We start from the raw sequence: 27554 nt of genomic DNA on the forward strand, positions 1-27554 counted from the left end.
AGGCTGCGCAACAAACTACCACAAACTTAACAGCTTGAAATAACACGGATGCATAGTGACTTAGTCCCTGAAGTCAGCACCTGAGCGCCACTTGACTGGATCCATTGCTCAGAGACTCACGTGGCTAAAATCATGATGTCACCATGCTGCGGTTCCCCCCTGGAGCTCAGAGTCCTCCCTGAAGCTCACTCAGTTGTGAACGGAATTCTGGTCCTTATGGCCTGAGAGGCTAATCCTCTCCAGTGGGTCATTTGCAGCATGTCCGTTGACTTCTCTTCTACCAGGCCAAAAGGAAAATTTCTGTTGCTTCTCTGAATCAACATCTGAATATCTTTTTTTCACAGAGTGAAAGAGAGAGAGAGAGAGAGAGAGAAATGTAGAGCCCAAACAAGGGGAGCAGCAAAGGGAGAGGGAGAAACGGACTCCCTTCTAGCCATTACATCTAATGTCAAAAGCTGTGAAGGACATGAGATCTGATCCTACTGGTACAGTAACTAGTTAGCTTTTCATAGTTTCCTAACAACTGGGAGACACAAGACTCTTGAGTCAAAGACAAAGAATAATTATTACTCACAGAAATAACAGTAGCCAGACTATCAGCTTTTGCACTGGTTTCCTGAGCCTCAGTTCCTGTACATCTAATGCAGATGCATTAGATACCGGTTATAGGAGGAGAAACTCTCATTTAGGGAACCACATCTCTCGTACTGGACAGAAGCCTGCCTGATGTTTACCTCAAAGGGAGATAATGTCTTTGTTATACCAGACAGTAAGCAAACCTGCCCTTTTCTCCATTGGGACATAGTACCTCTCTTTTCCAGGCCAGTGCTCTATGCAGCCATCCTTCAAAAGATAGTCGTCAACACATCCAGTCACGGTTTTGTTTGGCAAGGTTTTCAGAAATGTGAGAAATCTGAATTGTTACCTATCGCTATGTATCTGTTGTATTTGTACTACCTTGGTTTCTAGTGATTTTTCCCACAATTACCTTAGTTTCTGATCAATCTTACTGATAGAGACTGGGGCAAAATCCACTCAATTTTTTCCATAAATTCGTTAGTAGATTAACTACCAGTAACACAGCAAATCTGCAGTAGGGGGTTCACTCATGTCCCACAAGACTGTAATTCTAACCAACTGAACAAATTTCACAGATCATGAGGATCTGTCTTAATAAACCAGGTGGCGTCCTCAAGTTTTTTTGTTGACCTGCCCGTTTGTTTTTCTGTTGACCTTCTCACTTCCCTATTAATCAAGGAAAAGCAGGGTGAGCTAGTGATTGTTCAGACTCCAACTTACTTAGCAAGAAGAAAGTCTAAAAAATTTCTGTGGCCTATTACAACACTGGTCATTGAGTTGAGAGTGATCCAAACACCCTCTAAGACTGAAGTATTATCTTTGATCACTTGGGCTAAAATCAAGAACAAATTCCATACAATATTTTCTAATTGATTGACTCCCCCTAATGGAAAATTACTATAGCATGCCCATAAATAATGAACTCTTGTCCTCTGGAAGTTTCCCTGACTAAGTAAAGGTAGTTTGATTTTGGAGAAATGTATGCACATTTTTTTGAAGGCTACAGGATTTACTGGTGGTGTTTAATTAAATAATTGCAGGTAATTTGTGATTACTATTAAGGTGCAAGTTACTCTCTCTTCAGAAGGGAGGCAAGTTAATGCCTGCCTATTACACAAGAAGTCAAGTCCCAGGGATGCACATAGTGACCTTGTAAAAAAAAAAACGGGGGGGGGAGGAAAGCAGCAAAAAAAAACCCCAATATTCTTTAAAGGTATTAAAAGTTATCCACACACTTCCTTTTACTTCTTCTTAATTTTTTTTTTCTTTTTAAGAAGTCCACTTTAATCCAGGACATCTGTTGCCCTATTTTCATAATAAGATCTTTTCTTTGTTTCAATTTAAGTACTAGTATATACTTCCAAAGCCATAGGGCTGGTACTAAGAACTTAGGTAGAATCCTTTGGACTAGTTGGTCATTTTCTAGTGGGTCATTGGGGCACACAGAGTTTGAACACAAATCAATTCCTACTCTATTGTTTCCTATAGGACTTTTTCTGTCTTAAAGAAATCTCTCCTGGAGGACCAAATATTCCTTAAAGCAGGGGAAGTCCACTGCAGGGTGGGGGGGGGTTAGAAAGAAGGACGTTTTAGTGTCATATTTGAAAGGATCTAGAGTGGTGTGATAGACTGCAGGAGGGGTTGAGCTTTAAAACAATGACACCTATTTTTATTCCTCCTCAATAGTATTACAAACCCCATCACTCATCTTTCAATTAAACCAGCCAGTTATAGTAAGTTGTGTGGCTTATGTCCACAAAAGTCACACGTTTCCCTTCTTTCAATACTCAAGATGGGTTCAGGTCCCTGAGGCTGACCACCAGATTGGCCAGATTCTCCCATCTGAAGGAACATTTGCAACAACTAGGGCCCAACGGTTGTCTTTAAACCTATAAGTTCATCCTGCTTATGATCTGCAAGATCCTACCCAGTTCCTCCTCACTAACAGGCAAGACCGAAAAACCATTCATTGTACTATATTGACTATAAAATTCAGCTGCCATATTTCCTACATACTCCTATGGACTTCCCCCAAATCCTGATAACAGGCTTCCAGATCCTCATCTCTTCTCTTTCAGAAACCCATGTTTTTACGGATGATTCTGTGAAAACTGTCAAGAACTGTGGAGGATTAGATATTTCATCTACTTGAACTCTGAACAAAGTTTACCTGTGAAAACTGTCAAGAACTATGGAGGATTGAATACTTCATCTACTTGAACTCTGAACAAAGTTTGCCTGTTGCATTTTCATGGATTCTGTCAGAAAGCCTGAAATTTCCAAGTCAGAGACAAAAGACAGTTTATTACATACATAACTAGCAGTAGCAAAGAATTAACACTTGTGCCAATTCCAAGTTTTAAAGTAACGGGTTGCATTACCAGCAAAGGGAACCCAAAATAGAAAGATTCAATTTTTTTTAATTAACATGTAATGTATTATTTACTTCAGGGGTACAGGTCTGTGAATCATCAGTCTTACACAATTCATAGCACTCACCATAACACATACCCCCCCAATGTCCATAACCCAACCACCCTAACCCTCCTTCCCCACCCCTCAGCAACCCTCAGTTTGTTTCCTGCAATTAAGAGTCTCTTATGGTTTGTCTCTCTCTCAATCCCATCTTGTTTCACTTTTTTCCCTCCCTTCCCCCTACAACCCCAACCCCACCTCTCAAATTCCTCATATCTGAGAGATCATATGATAATTGTCTTTCTCTGACTGACTTATTTCACTTAGCATAATACCCTCTAGTTCCGTCCCAAATAGCAAGATTTGGGGGTTATTTTATGGCTGCATAGTATTCCATTGTATATATATATATATATACCACATCTTCTTTATCCATTCATGTGTTGATGTACATCCAGATTATTTCCATAGTTGGGCTATTGTGGACATTGCTGCTATAAACTTTGGGGTGCATGTGCCCCTTTGGATCACTACATTTGTATCTTTAGGGTAAATAGCCAGTAGTGCGATTGCTGAGTGTTAGGGTAGCTCTATTTTCAACTTTTTGAGGAACTTCCATACTGTTTTCCAGAGGGGCTGCACCAGTGAACAAACATTTCTGCAAAGAAGATACCCAAATGGCCAACAGACACATGAAAAAGTGCTCAGCATCACTCGGCATCAGGGAGATACTAATCTAAACCACAGTGAGATACTACCTCACAACAGTCAGAATGGCTAAAATTAACAAGTCAGGAAACAACAGATGTTGGTGAGGATGCAAAGAAAGAGGAACACACCTACACTGTTGGTGAAAATGAAAAAATTCAATTTCTTTTTTTTTTATAACGGTTCATGAACCTCTCTGACTTCTGTTGCAGAGGGAATGGTTACATTTACTATACTAGTGAACAAACCTGCTTTTTGCTCTAGAAAGGAATTCTATCTATCTTTCAAAGCTATTGACTACATAAAATCCCTGAAGGAAAGCCCAGAATAAAAACAGCCTATGACTTTGCTCCCAAAACAAGCAGAAAGAGGGGACTCGTGGAAATTTATCTCCAACATCATTTACCTTTTTAAAATCACTTCCTTCTTTCAAATAGAAATGCACATTTAAAAAAAAAAGAAATATACTAACTTTCCTTAAGAGAATGTAAGTTTATAGATAATGATATATTTTGTAATCACAGAAGTGACACATCACTCTTTATTAGGCAGCACTAATTTATGTATTTTTACTTATGCTAGCTAATTTAATCTTTGCTACATTCCTATGAGTTAAGCATTGTTATTTTAAGAACTATAGTATCCCACATGATTGCAAGTTTATTTTTATGATCAGAAGCAGTTATTATTGTATGAAATAATTTCAATATAGAGAATAAAATATGTATAAAGGCACTGGTGATTTAAAATATGTTGCAATAAATTGATGACTAAAAGAAAATAAAATTAGAAAAAGGAACACAATAAAATTTTGTGATATGAACAAAAGTAACCAATGGGTTTTCTGCACCCATTTTTGGGGAATTTTATTTCCTTTTAATTAGAGGCCAAGGGAAGTGATTATGTAAGGAATGAGCAAGATGCTGTATGAAAATCGTTTATTTCAGCACCTATTAAGAATAAAATAATAAATGGTAGCAAATATTTAGTGTGGTTCAAAAAAATTATTGGAATTCTATAATAGATTGACTATTGCATTTGATGTTAGAAATATACCGATGAATAAAACACAGTTTCTGGGCCATCTCGCTGGCTCAGTTGGTAGAGCATGAGACTCTTAACCTTGGGGTCATGAGTTCAAGGCCCCATTGTGCATAGAAATGACTTAATTTTTTTTTTCAAAAATACATTTTCTGATTTGTATTTCCCTGATGTCAAGTGATGTCGAGCATTTTTTCATGTGTCTGTTGGCCATCTGGATGTCTTCTTTGCAGAAATGTTTGTTCATGTCCTCTGCCCATTTCTTGATTGGATTATTTGTTCTTTGGGTGTTGAGTTTGCTAAGCTCTTTATAGATTTTGGATACAAGCCCTTTATCTGATATGTCATTTGCAAATATCTTCTCCCATTCTGTCAGTTGTCTTTTGGTTTTGTTGACTGTTTCCTTTGCTGTGCAAAGGATCTTGATGAAGTCCCAAAAGTTCATTTTTGCCCTTACTTCCCTTGCCTTTGGCGATGTTTCTAGAAAGAAGTTGCTGTGGCTGAAGTCGAAGAGGTTGCTGCCTGCGTTCTTCTCAATGATTTTGATGGATTCCTCTCTCACACTGAGGTCTTTCATCCATTTTGAGTCTATTTTTGTGTGTGGCATAAGGATATGGTTTAGTTTCATTTTCCTGCATGTTGCTGTCCAATTTTTCCAACACCATTTGTTGAAAAGGCTGTCCTTTTTCCATTGTGCATTCTTTCCTGCTTTGTCAAAGATTGGTTGACCATAGATTTGAGGGTCCTTTTCTGGGCTCTGTTCTGTTCCATTGATCTATATGTCAGTTTTTGTGTCGGTACCATACTTGTGTCTTGATAATGACAGCTTTGTATTAGAGCTTAAAGTCTGAAATTGTGATGCTGCCAACTTTGGTTTTCTTTTTCAATGTTCTGGCTATCCAGGGTCTTTTCTAATCCCATATAAATTTTAAGATTATTTGTTCCATTTTTTGGAAAAAACAGTTGATGGTATTTTGATAGGGATAGAATTAAACTTGTAGATTGCTTTAGGTAGCATAGACATTTTCACAATATTTGTTCTTCCAATCCATGAGCATGGAATGTTTTTCCATTTCTCTGTGTCTTTCTCAATTTCTCACATGAGAACTTTATAGCTTTCTGAGTATAGATTCTTTGCCTCTTTGGTCAGGTTTATTCCTAGGTATCTTACAGTTTTGGGTGCAATTGAAAATGGGATCAATACCTTAATTTCTCTTTCTTCTGTCTTGCTGTTGGTGTTTAGAAATGCAACTGATTTCCATGCATTGATTTTCTATCCTGACACTTTACTAAATTCCTGTACGAGTTCTAGCAATTTTGGAGTGGAGTCTTTTGGGTTTTCCACATAAAGTATCATATCATCTACAAAGAGTGAGAGTTTGACTTCTTCTTCGCTGATTCAGATGTGTTTTATTTCTTTTTGTTGTCTGATTGCTGAGGCTAGGACTTCTAGTACAGTGGTGAATAACAGTTTTGATAGTGGACATCCCTGCAGTGTTCCTGACCTTAGGGGAAAAGCTCTCAGTTTTTCCCCATTGAGAATGACATTTATTCACTGTGGGTTTTTCACAGGTGGATATTGAGGTATATACCCTCTATCCCTACACTGCGAAGAGTTTTGATCAAGGAAGGATGCTGTACTTTGTCAAATGCTTTTTCAGCATCTATTGAGAGTATCCTTTGTTTCTTTTTCTTTCTTTTATCAATGTATTTTGTCGCATTGATTGATTTGAGGATCTTGGACCAACCTTGCAGCATAGGAATAAATCCCACTTGGTCATGGTGAATAATCCTTTTAATGTACTGTTGGGTCCTATTGGCTCATATTTTCTTGAGAATTTTTGCATCTGTGTTCATCAAGGATATTGGTCTGTAATTGTCCTTTTTTGATGGGGTCTTTGTCTGGTTTTGGGATCAAGGTAATGCTATCCTCATATAATGATTTCAGAGGTTTTCCTTTCATTTCTATTTTTTTGAACAGTTTCAGGAGAATAGATACTAATTCTTCTTAAATGTTTGGTAGGATCACCCTGGGAAGCCATCTGGCCTTGGGCTCTTGTTTATTGGGAGATTTTTGATGACTGCTTCAATATTCTTACTAAAGACTATTGAAGGCTATGGGTCTGTTCAGGTTTTCTATTTCTTTCTGGTTCAGTTTTGGTGGCTTATATGTCTCTAGGAATGCATCCATTTCTTCCAGATTGTCAAATTTGCTGGTGTATGGTTGCTCAAGAGATACCACCTCACACCAGTAAGAATGGCTAAAATTAACAAGTCAAGAAATGACAGATGTTGGTGAGGATGTGGAAAAAGGGGAACCCTCTTACTCTGCTGGTTGGAATGCAAGTTGGTGCAGCCACTCTTGTTCCTCTAAAAGTTGAAAATAGAACTACCGTACGACCCAGCAATCACATTACTGGGTATTTACCTTACAGATACAAATGTAGTGATTTGATGGGGACGTGCACCTGAATGTTTATAAAAGCAATGTCTACAATAGCCAAACTATGGGAAGAACCTAGATGTCCATCAATAGATGAATGGATAAAGAAGATATGATATCTATATATAGAGAGATAGATAGATCTATTTATCTGTCTATCTATATTTGGCAGGCAGCCATCAAAAATCAAAAAACAAAATCTTGCCATTTGCAATGACACAGATGGAACTAGAGGATACTGTGCTAAGTAAAGTAAGTCAATCAGAGAAAGACAATTATATGATCTTTCTAATATGTGGAATTTGAGAGGAAGGATGAGGAGTTGTGGAGGGTAGAGAGGGAAAAATGAAACAAGATGGGATCAGGAGGGAGACAAACCATAAGAGACTCAATCTCAGGAAACAAACTGAGGGTTGCTGAGGGCGGGGTAGGGTGTTTGTTTATGGACACTGGGGAGGGTATGTGCTATGGTGAGTGCTGTGAATTGTGTAAGAGTCATGATCCACAGACCTATACCCCTGAAGCAAATAATACACTATATGTTAATTAAAAAATAATCATATACAAACAAGCACAGTTTCTAAGATAGAGGGACACATAGTCCACTTGGAAAAGCCACAAGTATCAAAAGATGACTCTTTTTTTAAAATTTCATTTATTTATTTGACAGACAGAGATCACAAGTAGGCAGAGAGGCTGGCAGAGAGAGGAAGAAGCAGACTCCCCACAGAGCAGAAAGCCTGATGCAGGGCTTGATCCCAGGACCCTGGGATCATAACCTGAGCTGAAGGCAGAGGCTTTAATCCACTGAGCCACCCAGGTGCCCCTCAAAAGATGATTCTTAGTAAGTACAGAAGCATAGCAAAAGGAATAGATTGACTTGTCAGGTGGTTCATCCTGGAGAGTGGAATCTATTCTAAAATTTATACTGTGACTATAACTGTACTACAAACAAGTGGGTTCTATGATGGATAGTGTGTAGGTAAGCATATACAATACTTTTGTGAAAACAATGTATTGTATAGAGCATTCATCCTGGCCTTTCTATATGTGGTGTCTCTTTAATGTGAAAACAAATTTGAAAATGTGGGGGAAATTTACTTACATTTATCCTCAATTTTAAAAATAATTTTCTGATATTTTAAACAGAAGGAAAGCATGGACAGTGAATGTGAAAATGCATGGTACGTATGGAGTATTACAAACAGCTGTGTAGAATGACACATGATAAATGAGTGCTAGGTGAGAAAACAGTGGGCATCCAATATCATTCAAAGGAACTCAGATTTTATTCGGTAGATTAGCGTTTGTCAAAGATTGGTCCAAAAGCCACATAAGTTCCACTCTGCCAATAGAATCAAAACCCTTGGGAGCATGAACTAAAAATCTGCTCCTGTAATTAAATCCCCAGTGTAAACCCCCAATTAAACAGATAGAATGGCAATTTCTGCTCTAGGGAAGCTGAAGCCATTGACTGGATAATTAATGCATTTTTTAAAGGGTTTTTTTTTTTTTTTTTAAGATTTTATTTATTTATTTGACAGAGAGAGATCACAAGCAGGCAGAGAGAGAGGAGGAAGCAGGCTCCCTGCTGAGCAGAGAGCCCGATGCGGGCCTCGATCCCAGGACCCTGAGATCATGACCTGAGCCAAAGGCAGCAGCTTAACCCACTGAGCCACCCAGGCGCCCTTTTTTTTAAGTTTTTATTTTAACTCCAGTAAGTTAATAAAACAGTATTATATTAGTTTCAGGTGTATAATATAGTGATTTTGGGTAGATGACTTTAGTGGCTACAAAATAAACAATTTGAGAAGGACGAGTTAAAAAGCAGGTAGATAAATTGGGAGGTCATTTACTCATTTATACAAAAAAAAAGAAAAGAAGAAGAAAAAACCTGCTAAATGAGGGGTATACATAGTAAAAAAAAAAGCAGGTATAGTTCCTTGAACTCTAAATTATTCCATACAATCAAAAGGTAACAAATAAGTCCATGTGTATTTTTTTTTTAAATAAGTTCAAGGTACTATAATGGCAAATACTCACTAACCTAAGAGAAACTGGTGAACCAGGGAAAGCTTGAAGGGAATGATATTTGTATTTAGAACACGTAAATAGAAATTATGCGGGTGAAGCCTAAAAGCAGAATAAAGCAGAGATTTCAAGGTGGAGGAAACATCAGCACCACAAGCCCTAGGGCAAAAACAACATGATCTTTTGTAAAACTTCAGTATTTTATAAAAATCTTTTGCTGGAGGACTTCTTGATTAGTACAATAGAATTATAGAAATCCTTTTAAGAATTTAAGAATTCTTGTCATTTTATGTGGTACATTATAAATTATAGGGAAAATTTTTTTAATTAAAGTTCACATTGTGAATGTGTTTTAATAAAATAATTTCCAGCCATATAAATATAGTGTATTAATACATATTTTAAATAGGTAACTTCAAGCCATTTAACAACAAGAAAGCATATTGCTTACTTTAAATAATTAAGAAAATATGAGAATAATATGGTAATAAACAATATACCGTGAATAGATTATTGGGTGTAGGACTAGTTATATAATAAAATGTAGACTGAAATATAATTATCCTTTATGGTGTCTAACATAGATAAAATGCTTTCATAAGCTGTTGTTTTTGCTTCTTGCATTTTTATTCTTTTTTGACTAAAATAAATGAGTGTTTCATCTTAATGTTTATATTTGGTTTCTAAACAATGAGATAGTGGAGGGGCTGTTAGATTCCTATTTAAAAGTACAGATAGCAAATCAACACCTCATGGTGCAGATATTTTATTCCTAAGAAATATATAAAAATAAATAAATATAATCACTTGTTTTCCTCTTATTAATACTGGCAGTGGTTTTAAAAGTTAAGATATCTTAGGGTGCCTGGGTGGCTCAGTGGGTTAAGCCTCTGCCTTCAGCTCAGGTCATGGTTTTAGGGGTCTGGGCTTGAGCCCTGCATGGGGCTCTCTGCTTAGCAGGGAACCTGCTTCCCCCCATCTCTCTGCCTGCCTACCTGCCTACTTGTGATCTCTCTCTCTGTCAAATAAATAAAAAACAATAACAACAACAACAACAAAAAAACTTAGGATCTCTTGATGTGATGTACATGACTTAAAAAAAATGCAACATATGGATATAACAATCATCCTGTTGTTGGATTCCAGAATTACTATTATTTTATTATTATTCAAAATGATCATTGTTTACACTATCTTCAACCCAGAGTTCAATATGGAAATAAATTAAAACATATTTTAAAAATATGGTTTTTTTGTTATCTGTTTTATATCTTTTGTTATTTTAAGATATGAATTTGGATTAATTAATTAATATCTTAAAAATTAATATCTTAAAAAAAGACACAGATAACAAAATAGTTCAGATGAATTACTGGCTGAGTCACTAACAAGTTTATCTGAAGTCAACGACCCCTTATATAAGTTTCCTAATATTCACACTCATTGCATACTGCTATATTTTTAAGTGGGAATATGTGCAATATTATTTTATTATTGAGTAAAATAAATTAAAATAAAAGTAATTATCACCCTTAGAAACATGGACCCAGTGAAACAAGTTTGCAAATATCTGGGTGTGGGGGAAAATCATAGACTCAAAAATCATAGGCTCAAAACTCAAAACTCAAATTGAATGGAATCCCATGAAGTAGAAAAAGAGGGAGGTGACAGAAAATGGGAGAGAGGGGAGAGAATTTTAAAGCTTTCAGTAGAATTTTTTAAAAGGATTCTAGTCTTTTTTCCTGTAACCGTCATGAAATGATATAAGGCATTAATCTGAAACTGGCATAATTAGCTAAGAATGAACAGAAGAAGCTTTGAAAAATTTCAGATAAAATTTGATGGAAGATTTACTTTTACATTGGTGTGGGATGAAAATAATTAAACAGATTTAAGAAAAGTTTAGAATAAAGCTTCTTTGTGATTTTTCAGATGTGAGAGAAAGGAAGCCCAGATTTCTGGGTTGATCAAGAAGTTGGATATTGAGGATATTTTTTGGAAAAGGAAAAGTTTTTTGGAAAAGGAAAGCATTTCCAAAATTTTTGGTGGCAAATATGAGATTAGAATGTACAAGCTGGACAGGATTCCTGTTATGTAGATGGTCATGATTATTGCTATTTTCTATAATAGAATACACTTAAAATATATAAATGCTGGTGAGAAGGGATGGATATGGAGGAAGACATTGAAATGGTTAAGATAAGGAAATAAACATTATTATAAAATAGAAATCAATGAAATAGAAACCAAAAAAACAATAGAGCAAATCAACGAAACTAGGAGCTGGTTCTTTGAAAGAATTAATAAAATTGATAAACCCCTGGCCAGACTTATCAAAAAGAAAAGAGAAAGGACCCAAATAAATAAAATCATGAATGAAAGAGGAGAGATCACAACTAACACCAAAGAAATACAAACTATTATAAAAACATACTATGAGCAACTCTACGCCAACAAATTTGACAATCTGGAAGAAATGGATCCATTCCTAGAAACATATAAACTACCACAACCGAACCAGGAAGAAATAGAAAGCCTGAACAGTCCCATAACCAGTAAGGAGATTGAAACAGTCATTAAAAATCTCCAAACAAACAAAAGCCCAGGGCCAGACGGCATCCCGGGGGAATTCTACCAAACATTTAAAGAAGAACTAATTCCTATTCTCCTGAAACTGTTCCAAAAAATAGAAATGGAAAGAAAACTTCCAAACTCATTTTATGAGGTCAGCATCACCTTGATCCCCAAACCAGACAAGGATCCCATCAAAAAAAAAAAAAAAAAAGAGCTATAGACCAATATCCTTGATGAACACAGATGCGAAAATTCTCACCAAAATACTAGCCAATAGGATTCAACAGTACATTAAAAGGATTATTCATCACGACCAAGTGGGATTTATTCCAGGGCTGCAAGGTTGGTTCAACATCCGCAAATCAGTCAATGTGATACAACACATCATAAAAGAAAGAACAAGAACCATATAATACTCTCAATAGATGCTGAAAAAGCATTTGACAAAGTACAGCATCCCTTCCTGATCAAAACTCTTCAAAGTGTAGGGATAGAGGGCGCATACCTCAATATCATCAAAGCCTTCTATGAAAAACCCACCGCAAATATCATTCTCAATGGAGAAAAACTGAAAGCTTTTCCACTAAGGTCAGGAACACGGCAGGGATGTCCATTATCATCACTGCTATTCAACATAGTACTAGAAGTCCTAGCCTCAGCAATCAGACAACAAAAGGAAATTAAAGGCATCCAAATCGGCAAAGAAGAAGTCAAATTATCACTCTTCGCAGATGATATGATACTATATGTGGAAAACCCAAAAGACTCCACTCCAAAACTGCTTGAACTTGTACAGGAATTCAGTAAAGTGTCAGGATATAAAATCAATGCACAGAAATCAGTTGCATTTCTCTACACCAACAACAAGACAGAAGAAAGAGAAATTAAGGAGTCAATCCCATTTACAATTGCACCCCAAACCATAAGATACCTAGGAATAAACCTAACCAAAGAGGCTAAGAATCTATACTCAGAAAACTATAAAGTACACATGAAAGAAATTGAGGAAGACACAAAGAAATGGAAAAATGTTCCATGCTCCTGGATTGGAAGAATAAATATTGTGAAAATGTCTATGCTACCTAAAGCAATCTACACATTTAATGCAATTCCTATGAAAGTACCATCCACCTTTTTAAAGAAATGGAACAAATAATTCTAAAATTTATATGGAACCAGAAAAGACCTCGAATAGCCAAAGGAATATTGAAAAAGAAAGCCAAAGTTGGTGGCATCACAATTCCGAACTTCAAGCTCTATTACAAAGCTGTCATCATCAAGACAGCATGGTACTGGCACAAAAGCAGACACATAGATCAATGGAACAGAATAGAGAGCCCAGAAATTGACCCTCAACTCTATGGTCAACTAATCTTTGACAAAGCAGGAAAGAATGTCCAATGGAAAAAAGACAGCCTCTTTAATAAATGGTGTTGGGAAAATTGGACAGCCACATGCAGAAAAATAAAATTGGACCATTTCCTTATACCACACACAAAAATAGACTCAAAATGGATGAAGGACCTCAATGTGAGAAAGGAATCCATCAAAATCCTTGAGGAGAACACAGGCAGCAACCTCTTCTACCTCAGCCGCAGCAACATCTTCCTAGGAACATCGTCAAAGGCAAGGGAACAAGGGCAAAAATGAACTATTGGGATTTCATCAAGATCAAAAGTTTTTGCACAGCAAAAGAAACAGTTAACAAAATCAAAAGACAACTGACAGAATGGGAGAAGATATTTGCAAACGACATATCAGATAAAGGACTAGTGTCCAAAATCTATAAAGAACTTAGCAAACTCAACACCCAAAGAACAAATAATCCAATCAAGAAATGGGCAGAGGACATGAATAGACATTTCTGCAAAGAAGATATCCAGATGGCCAACAGACACATGAAAAAGTGCTCCATATCACTCGGCATCAGGGAAATACAAATGAAAACCACAATGAGATATCACCTCACACCAGTCAGAATGGCTAAAATCAACAAGTCAGGAAATGAGAGATGCTGGCGAGGATATGGAGAAAGGGGAACCCTCCTACACTGTTGATGGGAATGCAAGCTGGTGCAACCACTCTGGAAAACAGCATGGAGGTTCCTCAAAATGTTGAAAATAGAACTGCCCTATGACCCAGCAATTGCATACTGGGTATTTACCCTAAAGATACAAACGTAGTGATCCAAAGGGGCACGTGTACCCGAATGTTTATAGCAGCGATGTCCACAATAGCCAAACTATGGAAAGAACCTAGATGTCCATCAACAGATGAATGGATCAAGAAGATGTGGTATATATACACAATGGAATACTATGCAGCCATCAAAAGAAATGAAATCTTGCCTTTTGCGACAACATGGATGGAACTAGAGCGTATCATGCTTAGCGAAGTAAGTCAAGCAGAGAAAGACAACTACCATATGATCTCCCTGATATGAGGAAGTGGTGATGCAACATGGGGGCTTAAGTGGGTAGGAGAAGAATAAAAGAAACAAGATGGACTGGGAGGGAGACAAACCATAAGTGACTCTTAACCTCACAAAACAAACTGAGGGTTGCTGGGGGGAGGGGGATTGGGAGGGGGGGGTGGGGTTATGGACATTGGGGAGGGTATGTGCTTTGGTGAGTGCTGTGAAGTGTGTAAACGTGGCGATTCACAGACCTGTACCCCTGGGGATAAAAATATATGTTTATAAAAAATTAAAAAAAAAACATTATTATAAAATAGAAATTCATTTTGTATAAGAATACAACAGTGAAATACTTCATCTACAATATCAATGAAGTTAGAAAATAATGGGATGGGGCATATAGAAAAAAACCAACGTAGAACAATGATTTTATGCAGATAGTAATACATTGATACACTCTCCAAATAGCTTTTATTTTACATGTGTGATAGAAGGGAAAGGCCAAGAAGAATGTGTTAGAGATCTGAGAAGTGCACAGAACATTTCCAAAATTTTTGGTGGCAAATATGAGATTAGAATTGCTTTGTCGAGTGCTTCCTTGAGGTTGCAAGACTGAGAATCCATTTTTGTACCACGCTGCCTAATCGTGTGATTTTTCTCAGGCAGCACTCAAAAGTTAAGATGTAGTTATGAAGAAGGTGGGGTCCTTGAGTGCCAACAGTATTAATTTTGCTAAAACGGTTTGACCACAGAACAAACAGGCAAGATATTGGCAAAAGAGATTCCATTGGGAGAAAATAAAAGGCAATTGTTGTTGAAAGAAATGATGAAGATCTGTAGTTTCTGCCGCATGTATCAGATTTGAGAATTATCCTGAAATCGTTATCCTGAAATGACAAAACCCAAGGATTGAGGGGACGAGTGTGTGTGTGTGTGTGTGTGTGTGTGTGTATGTGGGTGTGCGTGCGTACATGCATATACCTGAATGCTATGTGAGAATATGGCTTAATTAGGAGGAAGCAACAGAAGTTCAAGTCCACTCAAAGCACATTTCTTGGATGAGTAGCCATAGAGGAAAGAGAAACTCCAACTTGCTAGGGGTTAGATTATTAATTTAGTTTTGAACTTGTGAAGAAGCCTGAGGTATCTGTGAATGCATCATTCAGGGTCCTACTACAAGGCAGAAACTGCACTGTAATTTGAAAAGGGAATGTTTAATACAAATACAATGTTTTTAATACCAGGGATTTAAAGTTCAGAGGGGATTTACTAATATGAAGAGAGAGAAATCTGAAGAGTACAGGACTAGGAGGTTCAGGGCTCAGTGATGAAGTCATTACACCCAGACCGAGACAGAGCACCCATGAAGAGCGTCTCTGCTACAATCCCCAGACCTGAGATCCAGATCTCAATGGAAAGAGCAAGGCTCTGGACTCCCGGGGTCAAATGCCAGAGGAATCTGAGGAACTCTCCCGGCAGAAATTGCTGGAAATCGGCCCTCTCTGGTTCAGGAGCAAGCTGGCCACCAGGAGGTGCCTTATGTTGGAACCCAGCAAAGTCATATGAGATTTGCTGAGTTCAACTTCTGGTGCCTCACACGCGCAGCAACTGGTGCTGCGAAATCCATTCAGTAAGGGAGCTGAACGCCAGAGAAACTTCAGGGCAGGAACCCGTCCAGGGAAAGTCCCTGGAAGTTAAATACCTATTTTTCCTTTGCTGTTCCACTAGTAACCTGTGACCAAGTTCCAAATCACACCCGCCAACAAAGTACAAATATTTGAAGAGCCCAGCTCTGTTTTCAGAGGAGGAAAAAAGGGTACATTTGGAATTGAGATAATAATTAGACACAAGGCAACTGCACAGGGTAATCTGTTGTAGAATCAAGCCCCATGACTTAGCACTGAAGAAAATATAAAGGGAGCATGGTTAAGCAAAGGAGCTGACATAAGGCATAAAACCGGGCCAAAAAAAAAAAAAAGGAACTGAGATATCTAGAATACAGAAGCACAGTTAGGAGAATTTGTTGTTTTGAAAGTCAAGGGTATTTTGAAATAAAAGAGTGGTCAGCCTGAAATGATTCTGAGAAATCCAGTTAAACGGAGAATGGAAAAAATAGTCCCATTTCAATCAGAAGACACCATGCTAATGGACATAATGAGAGGGAGCTCCATTTTACAGAAGATGCGCAAGGTTTGCAATAAGTGAACTTATGTTGAAATTCCCATCCTGCCATTTATCAATCATGTGTTTTCAAGAGGGTTTAGAAAATCTTTCTGAACCTCAGTTTTACCTGAATAAGAGAAATGCTAAAATAGGTATCTCAAAGATTGTCATTAAGGATCAAATAATCTTGAATTAGTGTTAAACGAATTTGAAATTTCCTTTTTGTAGTGATTGGTTTTGTTTGTGATGGTACTGAAGACTAAAAGCAAGAGTTAGAGCACATGGAGGCTATAAATGTAGAAGCATATTTCAGGAAGTTTGACATTTATAGGGAGGAAAAAAATCTATTTAAGTTAAGTGGGGCAGGTTGGAGGTTGGGGTTCCAGTAGCTTTAAGTTACTGAGCAAGGCAAGTATTTAAAGCAATAGGAAACTTCTTAGCATAAATCACCAAGACCAAGAAGTACTGCATGCCATTTACATTTGTTAATCAGCAGATACTCAGAGTTTAAACTGCCATAGATAATACAGCATGCAAAACAGTTAACATACCCCTACCTAAATCCACTACTCTGAGCTTAATCATGCTATTTAATTGCCAAGCTTAATTTGAAAATAATTGTTCACAGCAATTAAGTAAATGCCCCAATTTCATTAACAGACTTTCTAATTAGAACCTACAACATAAAAGTGCTAATGTTGCTTCATTAGCTTTGATTTACTGTTTCTGATACTACCTTTTTTATTATTCTCTTCTTCAAATCTGAAACTGTGTTTTAGGGTTAATTATGTTTGGTTCTTGCAAATATCAAGGGATAATTATTCCAGGATTAAAGTATAGAAATATATTAAAATTTCATTTTAACTTTTCACATTAAACACACATTGGGATCAACATTTTAAAACCTCCTTATTGTAGAATAGTTTAAAGCAATTAGTGAGAATTGCATTTGGCTTGAATTGTAAGCAAACAGGTTTTTCAAAATTGAATATGCTCCTACACATATGGTATCTGATTGTAAAAGAGAACAGTTAAAAAAAAGTTGGATTGTTACATAGCCCACTATTGTAACTTTCTTAAATTGACAATTGGTGAAACTGAAAGGTGGCTTAGGTTAGTAATAATATTTTAATCTAAGATAGTGCCATTTCAAATCTTCCAGTATATTCTATTGTCCTCCTTCAATATATACTATTGTTTTCTAATGAAAAACCTAAGGGATTGGTTAAATTTCCTCTTCTGGTTTCTGTCTTTGCCAAATGAAAAGAATTTGGCTGTGTTTCAAACCATAGCTATTAACGGCATGATTACATCAAAGCATGGAAAAATATACTGATTCCTTAACTTAGCACTAAGATCTCAAGGCAAGCATATAAAACAATAAGAAACTTCAATTATCACTGATAATAGGGGAATCTAGAATACTGTTAGTAGGGCTATAGTTGTAGAGTGAGGGAAGCAGAGCCTAGAGATGCTAGTCCAACTCCACTGTGTGAGCGTGTGTGTGTGTGTGTGTGTGTGTGTGTGTATTTTATATATCCCTCACTACATGATGGTCTACAAGACGTGGGACACTATATTAAATTACTAAGTCCTGGGATGCTGCAACAAATTATCTTATGTGGTTGTCACACTGTTGTGCAGATTGACAGGAAATGAGAACAGATATAATAACAGACATTCTGAGGCTTTTTTCATTTCTTCATACTGTGTTGTCTTTCGTATATATTGTAATTTTTTGTTGTTGAAAGGCAGATATGATATTCTGGGTAAAAGGAACTACTACAAATAGGTTTTCAGTAATGTAGTGGTAAAGTATAAGGGGAGAAGAAGCATCCTGTAGTCCTATGACTGGATACCAGTCTTTTGGGGAGCCCAACCTCTGGACTGTGAACTTCATCAATGCTTTTCAGTTGGATCCTTCTCCTTAGAAGGGAAAGACAGGATGACTAGAAGGAGCTAGAGTAGGTTATTTCTATTTCCCCAGTTAGTTTAATTTTGTTAAAACCCCAGCAGATTAGACTCTGGTAAAATACTTTCTCCTGGGGGAAGACCTTTTTAAGAAGTTCAGAATGCTTCAGAGTATTTCAGAATGGTTCCTTTTCCCCTTGCACTGCCATAAGCATGAGATTTTTCTCTGAGTCACATCGAGGATTTTGTAGAGCTCCAGGAGGTAAAACTAGCAAGAGTATGGCATCCCTTGACAACTGAGCGTCCCTGGGTGTTTAATGGTCAGACTTGTGTACCCTGGGCCTCCAGTAATTGATCAATTATGTAGTTCAGAGTTTCCTATCCCAGCATGGGTTCCTGTGGAGACTTCAGTTGCTCAGGTAAATTTTTATTTTTATTTATTTTTTTGACAGAGAGAGAAAGAGAGAGAGAGACCACAAGCAGGCAGAGAGGCAGGCAGAGAAGTAGGCTCCCCACTGAGCAGAGAACCCCATGCAGGGCTTGATCCTAGGACCTTGAGATCATGACCCTAGCCAAAGGCAGAGGCTTTAACCACTGAGCCACCCAGGTGCCCCAAATTTTGATTTTCTAGATCAGTCTATCCGTCTGTCCAGTTTTGGGGGGGCAGCAATCCACCCTATGACCTCACTTGTCTGCTGGACCCAAGAATTATCAATATTCTTCAGTTTGTCAAGTTTTCACCTGTTGTTGGGATGGAGTGCTGATTTTTAAGCTCTTTACAGGAGGCCATATTGGAAAGTAGAGTTCCATCTACTAAATTTTAAAATTCAGCATAAACTCTTAAGAGAGCGCAAGGAGAATGTCAGGGAGGGATTATAATTTGTGTTACTTGCTAAGAATGCCTGCAGTGACTCAAAAAATTGATCTTGCCCATCTCTTCCAAACTCTAAGTTCAGGGACATCATTTGAGTTGCTTGAAATTGATCAGGTTTTAAATAGTAACTATTTACAGAAAGTTGTTTATGCTACAAATCAACCTCAGCCCCCCACAAACACACATATACTTGATGTAATGGAATGCTTGAGGCTTTCTAGTGACCAACATGCAGAGAGACAAACTGATCTATTAACATCTGCAATGTAATCTTTCCATTTCAAGTGACATAGAATTCAGTGTAATCAGGTTTAAGCAGAAAAAATATTATTGGTTTAGAAATTGAAAAATCTGTATTTAGTCCTAATTTCAGATGCTATTATATTCAGGAGTCAAATTTGTCATCAAGTCACAGTTTCCGTGATTCTCTAAAGTCTGATTTCTATGATGTATTCTTTCTATGGTGGCTGACCAGATCAATGTTAGTAACCTCCTGGGTTCAGAGTCAGCATGCAAAGAAAGCTTCTTTTTCTGATAAATAATAGTCCTAGCTATCCTTCTAATTGGACCAACTTGGGACCATATTACTTCCCTGAACCAGAACCAATCGTGTGTATGTGTGTGTGTGTGTGTGTGTGTGTGTGTGTGTTTCCAGAGATTGAAATGTACTGGATGATTGAATGGTGCCTTCAGCTCAGGTCATGATCTCAGGGTCCTGGGAGGCTCTCTGCTCAGCAGGGAGCCTGCTTCCCCCTCTCTCTCTGCCTGCCTCTCTGCCTACTTGTGATCTCTCTCTCTCCGTGTCAAATAAATAAATAAAATCTTAAAAAAAAAAAAAAAGAAATCAGTTCAGAGAGGGACACAGGGAAGAGGAGAGCACTCTCTCAGCCTCACTCCTGCTTCCTACTTCCCTTCAGGCTGCCAGAGTGGTGGAAGATAAAAGGGTAAAATCCAGGCTAGAAATTGGGGCTCCAGTCCAGAAAAAGATAGAAAAGCAAATAATTTACTAAATCGGAGTTCCATTTTCAATTTTACAGTCAAGGATAAACATATGAAAAATTAAGTAAGTTCCATGTCCTTTAATGTGTAGGTACTATATTTAATTGTTTATCATGTGAAATAAATGTGCTTTGTAGAGTTAACTGTGTTAAATATAATTTTTGAGAAATTGTATTAGAAATGAATTGGATGCATGCCACTTGATTGACATCCCTATATATAGTTTTTCTTTCTTTCTTTTTTTTCTTAACCACTCTCTGTTTCCTTCCTTTTGCTGTCTTAATGCAATTAAACAGACTCTTTCATTTTATATACTCAATGATTTCTACACAGTAGACATTCCATAAATGCTTGGGAATAAAATTTAAAACTGGTCTCACTAAGAATTTTTAATACAATCGTTAGAAGTTGATTTCACAATGTACAATTTTTTATCTAATAATTTCAAAAGTATGCTTCCTGATAATCAAACATTCTATAATCACTTTTTAACTAAAACTCCCTAAGATATGCTACTGTGTTCTACCATGTCCAAGCTGAAATGATCACTGCCTAATGTATGTCCTATTAATGTTTCAATTACAATCATATACATACCCCTAGAATAGAATTCAAACTAAAGCTACTTTCATTATGATAAATATATAATAAGTACTTATCAGATTAAGAATTATTAACTTTGCTTGTGAATTTTTATTATGGAAATACATATTAAGTTAGAAAGAATTTCAATTTAAATGTATCAGTTATATGACTATGGGATGACTATAGAATGGTTATGAAAAAGACAATGACTACAGAAAATTATACACAAAATCTTAGCTCCAATACGAACTCTTATTAGATAAAAATGTGAATTAAATCTACCTGGGAGAAAAATTTTAAAAATAACCTTTCTAAAGAATTCCTGATAAATAAGTTATTCAGCACAATTACAAAATAATTTAATTTGTTTCTGAACATGGCTGTAATGGGTTTCCTTATATGGAGTGGAAATCTATCACATATACTTGGTTTCCTGGGCATTGAGGGGCATGGAATTGGTTATGTGATTGTAGCTTCTATTCCCAGGTGATATAAGGGGTAAAATGAACCTTTTCTAATAATGAAAGTTTTAGTTAAGGAAAAGAGAATATTGCTTGGAGCACTGAGTATTATATGTAAACTATGAATCTTGAAACACTACATCAAAAACGAATGATGTACTGTATGGTGACGAGCATAACATAACAAAAAAAAAAAAAAAAAAAGAAAAGGAAAAGAAAATCCCACAAATATATGTCATAAGTCTGCAAAGTTTTTCTATAAAGGGCCAATTAGTGAATATTTTAGGCTCAGTGGGCTAAATCATCTCTGTCAAAACTATTCACCTCTGCCACCATAAGCCAAAATGGTCAAAGACAATATATACATAAATGGGCATACTTTTAAAAATAAAATATTATTTGCAAAAAGGGGTAGCAGATATGCCTACAATCCTCAGTGTGCCAACCTTTGTATCTATATCAGTCTATATACTTTCTTGGGAAAAGACTAAATATTGAAAATCCTGCTGAAGAATGAGTATTGGTTACTTTGTTCCACTAACCCTGAATCACATTATCATTATTTCATCTTTTAAAATTATTTTGATTATTCTTTTCTGAGAATAAAATTGGCATTCTTTTCTTATGTAATTTTAATTACACTTACTGTACTGCAGTAAATTTATATTCAGAATGTGGTAATACATTTTGTAAGGGTAAGACCAACTAAAACATAATAGAAGGTGACAATAAAAAAAATCTGGACAATTTTTCATGAAAAAAATTGATTGAAAATACTGTAACTTATTAACTTAAAAAAAAGAATCAAAATATATCATCTCATCTTCCTTTGAAGTGTTTAGGGACATAAGATAAAGAGGCAATGCAATTGAGTTCTTCATCAATAAAAAGACTAGCCTCACTAGTCTATGGTCCATTCACTTGTAGATGTGTTCTCTACATCTTTCCAGCCCAGCTCTCTGTCGTGAAATGGGAAACCCTTAGGGCTGTACTTTTCAAGCTCTCAAGTCAGCTGATTGTTGTTGGGTTTAGACAGGGAAGGTTAAGACTACGTGGTGCATGCTTCTGCCACGATTTATCTCTGCCCATTTGTCCTCTAGTTCAAGAGTAGTTGTTTCTGATCTTTGTGTTACCTCATTGCCCTCTGTTCATCTTGGATTATGCATGACCAAGGTAAAAAATCCCCTGCATTAAACTCCAACTGTTTCAAATATTTTCTCTATTGGGCTTTCCTAGGAGGCCTCTGATTTATATATACAATAAAAGTGGTTTAAAACTGTAGTTAGGCTTAACTAGTTTTATCTTTATATCGACTTGCATATATTGCAACTCAATATAGGGAAAAACTATCCTTTCATTGGAGCCATGTGAACTATTTAAATTAGGTTATCTTGCAATTGTGCTAAATAACTTAATTATCTGAAATTCTTTAAAAAAATGTATTTATTTTTTACCTGGTAGGTTTAGTTACTGCTGACCTTTATTAGAAGCATAGATGTTTATATAAAATGTTATTAGGCATTGTAAGAGTACCTTAATAATAAAAACATTTACTTTAAGTTTATAAAATCGTCCCTATATTCTTACCACTTCTAGTTTAATTTTTAAAAATCTCAATTTATTAAAGCATGAACTAATGCTTTAGTGAACAGAATGTAGTTTAGATGTAATACACTCTTTTTTTTTAAGATTTTATTTATTTTATTTGACAGAGAGAGAGATCACAAATAGGCAGAGAGGCAGGCAGAGACAGAGGGGGAAGCCTTCATGATCATATTTTGACTTGGGTAGCTAGCTGTGTTAAAAAAAAAAAGTAGTATGATCAACAACATCATAAAATATATGCATGAGAATATCACACAACTAACGTCTAGTGTTGTGTTTCAGGAACAATTAATCCAACTTGATGTTATGAAGCAGAGTAAACTCTTTCAGAGCCAGGTTGTCCTAGATTGCATAGCTTAATCAATTTCTCTGCTCAGTCATTTATATCTTACATAATATAGATAAGAAATGGGTTCATTATGAGAATTAAATGAGATAATACATATTTCACACAGTATAAAACTGAGCACTCAATAGACCTTAGTCTTCTTCTTCTAAAAGAGATTATCTTGGTGATGGTAATTCCTAACTGGAAATAATGAAATTCTAAGTGTTGAATTTTTTATCCAACTAGAACTAACACCAAGTTGGTGTTTGTTTTACTCGAAGCAGAGTTCTTAGGCAAATCGCATAAATCATTCTCAGATCAGAATGTACCATCATTTCTGAAATGCGGAAATAGTCACTTTTTGTGTCTTTATTTAAATGTCTAATGAATGCAAAGAAAGCCTATAATCTCTGAAAATATTTTCAAAATATTTTTTCTATGATTTTATTCAAATTCTTAGTCCTTATAAGGTTATTTTAAATCAGGTAGCTTAAACATATATATATATATATATATATATATATATATATATATTTTAAATATATACTGATACTATATATATATATACTGATATATATATATATATATATATATATATATATATACTGATACTATATATATATTTTAAATATATATATATATATATATATATATATATATATATAACATGTTTTAACAGAGAAAACTCCTCTGGACTTATTAACCTCTAAAATGAGTGCTTTGGACTGCATAACAGCCTGCTGATGAAAATTTTTTTTATCTAATATTGAATAAGTTTATTAAATGAAAGTTCTTTAATGCCTACTCTCACTTTGGTTCTGTTCTACATAATCAACTCTAGTAATTGTATTCCAAATTAGACATTTTGAAATGAATGGCCATGGCAGATGTTTTCAATAGCCACATGATCTATATGAAAATCCTATTCTTGTGCATACCCCTGAAACTAGCAATGAGCTTAAAACAAATATATTTAATCAATAGGCATTTGTCACTAAGGGAGGTGGCACAGTTAGAGTGAGCTTCTAATTCTCTATCTCCTCCAAAATATTCCTGAATTTTTTTTTCTGAAATATTTTTAAAAGAAACAAAAATAAAAATGATATCTTCATCAACACTGAAACTAGGTAACAATGACAACCACATACTATGATATATAACATTTTGTAGACTTTACTTTAAAACAAAAGATACCCACAGCCAATCCATGGCACCCATTCACAAGAAAATGGGTCATGTTATAAGAATTAATAATCAGCCATTTGAAAAAATTTAGATTTCCAATATTCCTCTAAATGTGACTAAAGGCAATTGTGAATTAAGAAATCAGCCTCCCAGTTTTAAAACAGTAGGGACAGAGAGAAGACAGCAGAAATGTCATACCATTTCTGACCTGGCCTCCTCATTGGAGGAATAATTCACTCTAAATTAGAGTTCTAGTCCTGAAGATGAATAGAGGAACACAATCAAGACTGTAAACTAAGTAGGTTTTGCAAAAACAGGCTAATTTATCCTTTAAATTTCACATTTCCACAGTCTTTCTCACCTCGGTAATTGTCCCCATCATTTTCCCAATTGCTCAAATGAAAAAAAAATATGTTGTTAACTTTGATTCTTTCCATTAGCTCATTCTATAGAACTTAACTATGATCAGATCCTATTGGTTCCAATTCCAAAATATGCCTCGTGGCCATTAATATTGCTCCATCCCCCCTCGTTTCTACATCATCATCCCCACACCAGTCAGGGGAAAAGCCTTCAATCTGGACTTGCTGTTTAAATATGTGCTTCCTCTAACTAATTACTTGCACAACAGCTTATGCCAATTTCATATAAATAAATAAATAAATAAATAAACCATAGATAAATAAAGTCATACTTCTGCTTAAAACCCCTCAAAATAGATCCAAAGGACACACCTCTAATTCATTCTGTAAAGCCAAGTTTATCCTGATACTGAAACCGGACAAAAACATTATAAGAAAGCCACAAAAATTTCTGATGAAGATAGAGGCAAAATGCTCAACAAAATTTTAGCAAGTTGAATCCAGCAATGTGAAAAATAATTATATACCCTGACCATGTGGATTTATCCCAGGTATGTGAGGCTGGCTCAATTTTTGAAAATCAAATAATGTAATCCATCACATTGACAGGATAAAGAAAACTAGTCATATGATCATATCAATAAATGGAAAACTACAAAAAGCCAAAAGCTACAAAAACAAACAAAAAAATACAGAATAAAACAACTCAAGGTGGGGCACCTGGGTGGCTCAGTGGGTTAAAGTCTCTGCCTTCAGCTCAGGTCATGATCCCAGAGTCCTGGGATGGAGCCCCGCATCGGGTTCTCTGCTCAGCGGGGAGCCTGCTTCCCCCTTTCTCTCTGCCTGCCTCTCTGCCTACTTGTGATCTCTGTCTGTCAAATAAAGAAAAAAATTAAACAAACAAACAAAAGAACAACTCAAGGAAATTGTTGGATGTGATGGACATATTTATTACCTTGATTGTGGTGAGGGTTTCACAAGTATATCTATATGTCCAAACTCATCTATACATTATAGACATTAGTGTGTAGGGTTGTTTTTTTTTTTAAACATCAATTATACCTCAATAAGGTTTTTTTCTTTTTCTTTAAAGGCACTCCAAGTGACTGTCTTTTTACTTATTATTGCCTCTATTATAAGACCCCAAAAAAAAAAGCATTTGTCAAAATTCATGATAAATTCATGATAGGGATAGATTGTAGCTCCTTCACCTAAAGTGCTTCTACAAAACACATTTCCAGAATATAATTCCCTCCTCCCTACCTCTACACTGCTATTTTACCTAAATTCTGGCACATTGACTGCTGTGTTATAGAATTTCATCAATATTTATTGAATCAATAATGAATAAAAGATTGAATATTCACAGAACTATTTTTGAAATTGGTTGTGACAATTTTATAGCCAGCCATGTTATTATAAAATGATGAAATTTGCAATATCTTCTAAAATAGGAAAGAGGCTGCGTGTCTAACAACATTCATAACAAAGTCTATTTGATTCTGTGTTCTATTGGTTAACTGAACAATTTGATCATGATAAGAATCCACAACAGGAAAGTTTTATTCAAATGGGTTTGAAAATGAGCATGGGAATCATTTAAATACAAAAAAAAACTATACTATAGAGGTAGCTATTAAATATGGCTACAGAACAATGCTAAATTATGAATTGATGAATAGATAAGACAATCTAAATAATAATTATAGATATTTTATGTTATTATTTTTATTTTACCTTTTGAGCTGTGAACAAAAATTCAAGATCATGCTAACAAAAGATGGGCCTTATGGACAGGTGTTGGAAGTGTAAGTATCCAAAATATTTTATTTCATAAGGAGACATTAGGACTTTTATTTTTTAAATTATTGACATTAATACATTAACTTTATATTAAAGTATAAAAAGAAGTACTGTGAAATAATGACAAAGTTATGTTTTTTAAATCACTAAGTTGTGCAGAGTATATGGTAGTTATTAAAAATCATGGTAGATTCCATCAACAATAGAAAGTAAAAATGTACAAAGAAAACACTTAAATGTATAAATCAAGGTGACAGCTATGATGCTATAGGCACTATTTGTATGAATTAAATTAAATTTATCAGCAAGAAGAATCACTTTATAATGAAGTTAACATTCTGAAATCATAAACAGATTTTACAGAGAGAAGGACATTTGTGATTAAAATCAATGAGGAAAAAACCCCCACACTTTCTTCTTCACATACAGGCAATTTTGTTTAAGAGTGAAACTTATGTCCTTAATTTGGGAGGATGTATGAGTTCAATATTAAGTATAGCATGTATTTGGAAATGATATTTAGAAGGAAATACATAATAAACTATTTTGTTTTATATGTGTATTTAACAGAAATATAAACTATTAGCACAATGTAAAACATTATACACATGCTGGAGAAAGTATCTTAATACCACAGTATAGACCATTGTATCAGTAAAGTATATTAAATTGACATAAAATGCATCAAGTTGGTGGTTTTCAATAAAACCCATGCCAGCCAGGAAGTTACTGGGAGCAGTCAAGAGGCTGCAGCAATATCCCAATCTCACTACCTTGCAGCTGAGGTGAGCCTGGACAGAGCTGTGTTTCAATCTCCTGGAGCACACGCTAGTGAGATCCCCTTTGGATACTGATCCCTACTGTATAGTGATCCCGTGTGAAGGTAGGGTGACCCGTAGTCTAGAGAGCTCTGAGTCAAGGCCAAATCTGGGAAAGGAATTTGCAAGTATGTAGACCCCGGGCAGAAGAATGACTGGAGGGATTTGGGCTGTGAATACAAAGGTCAGATCAGGACCCTACTGCTTACAGTTTATTGCAGAGTTACCATTTGGCGTGTGAAGAGGGTCCTAA

This window comes from Neovison vison, chromosome 1 (genome assembly GCF_020171115.1).
Source record: "Neovison vison isolate M4711 chromosome 1, ASM_NN_V1, whole genome shotgun sequence".
In the NCBI taxonomy this organism is placed as follows: Eukaryota; Metazoa; Chordata; class Mammalia; order Carnivora; family Mustelidae; genus Neogale; species Neogale vison.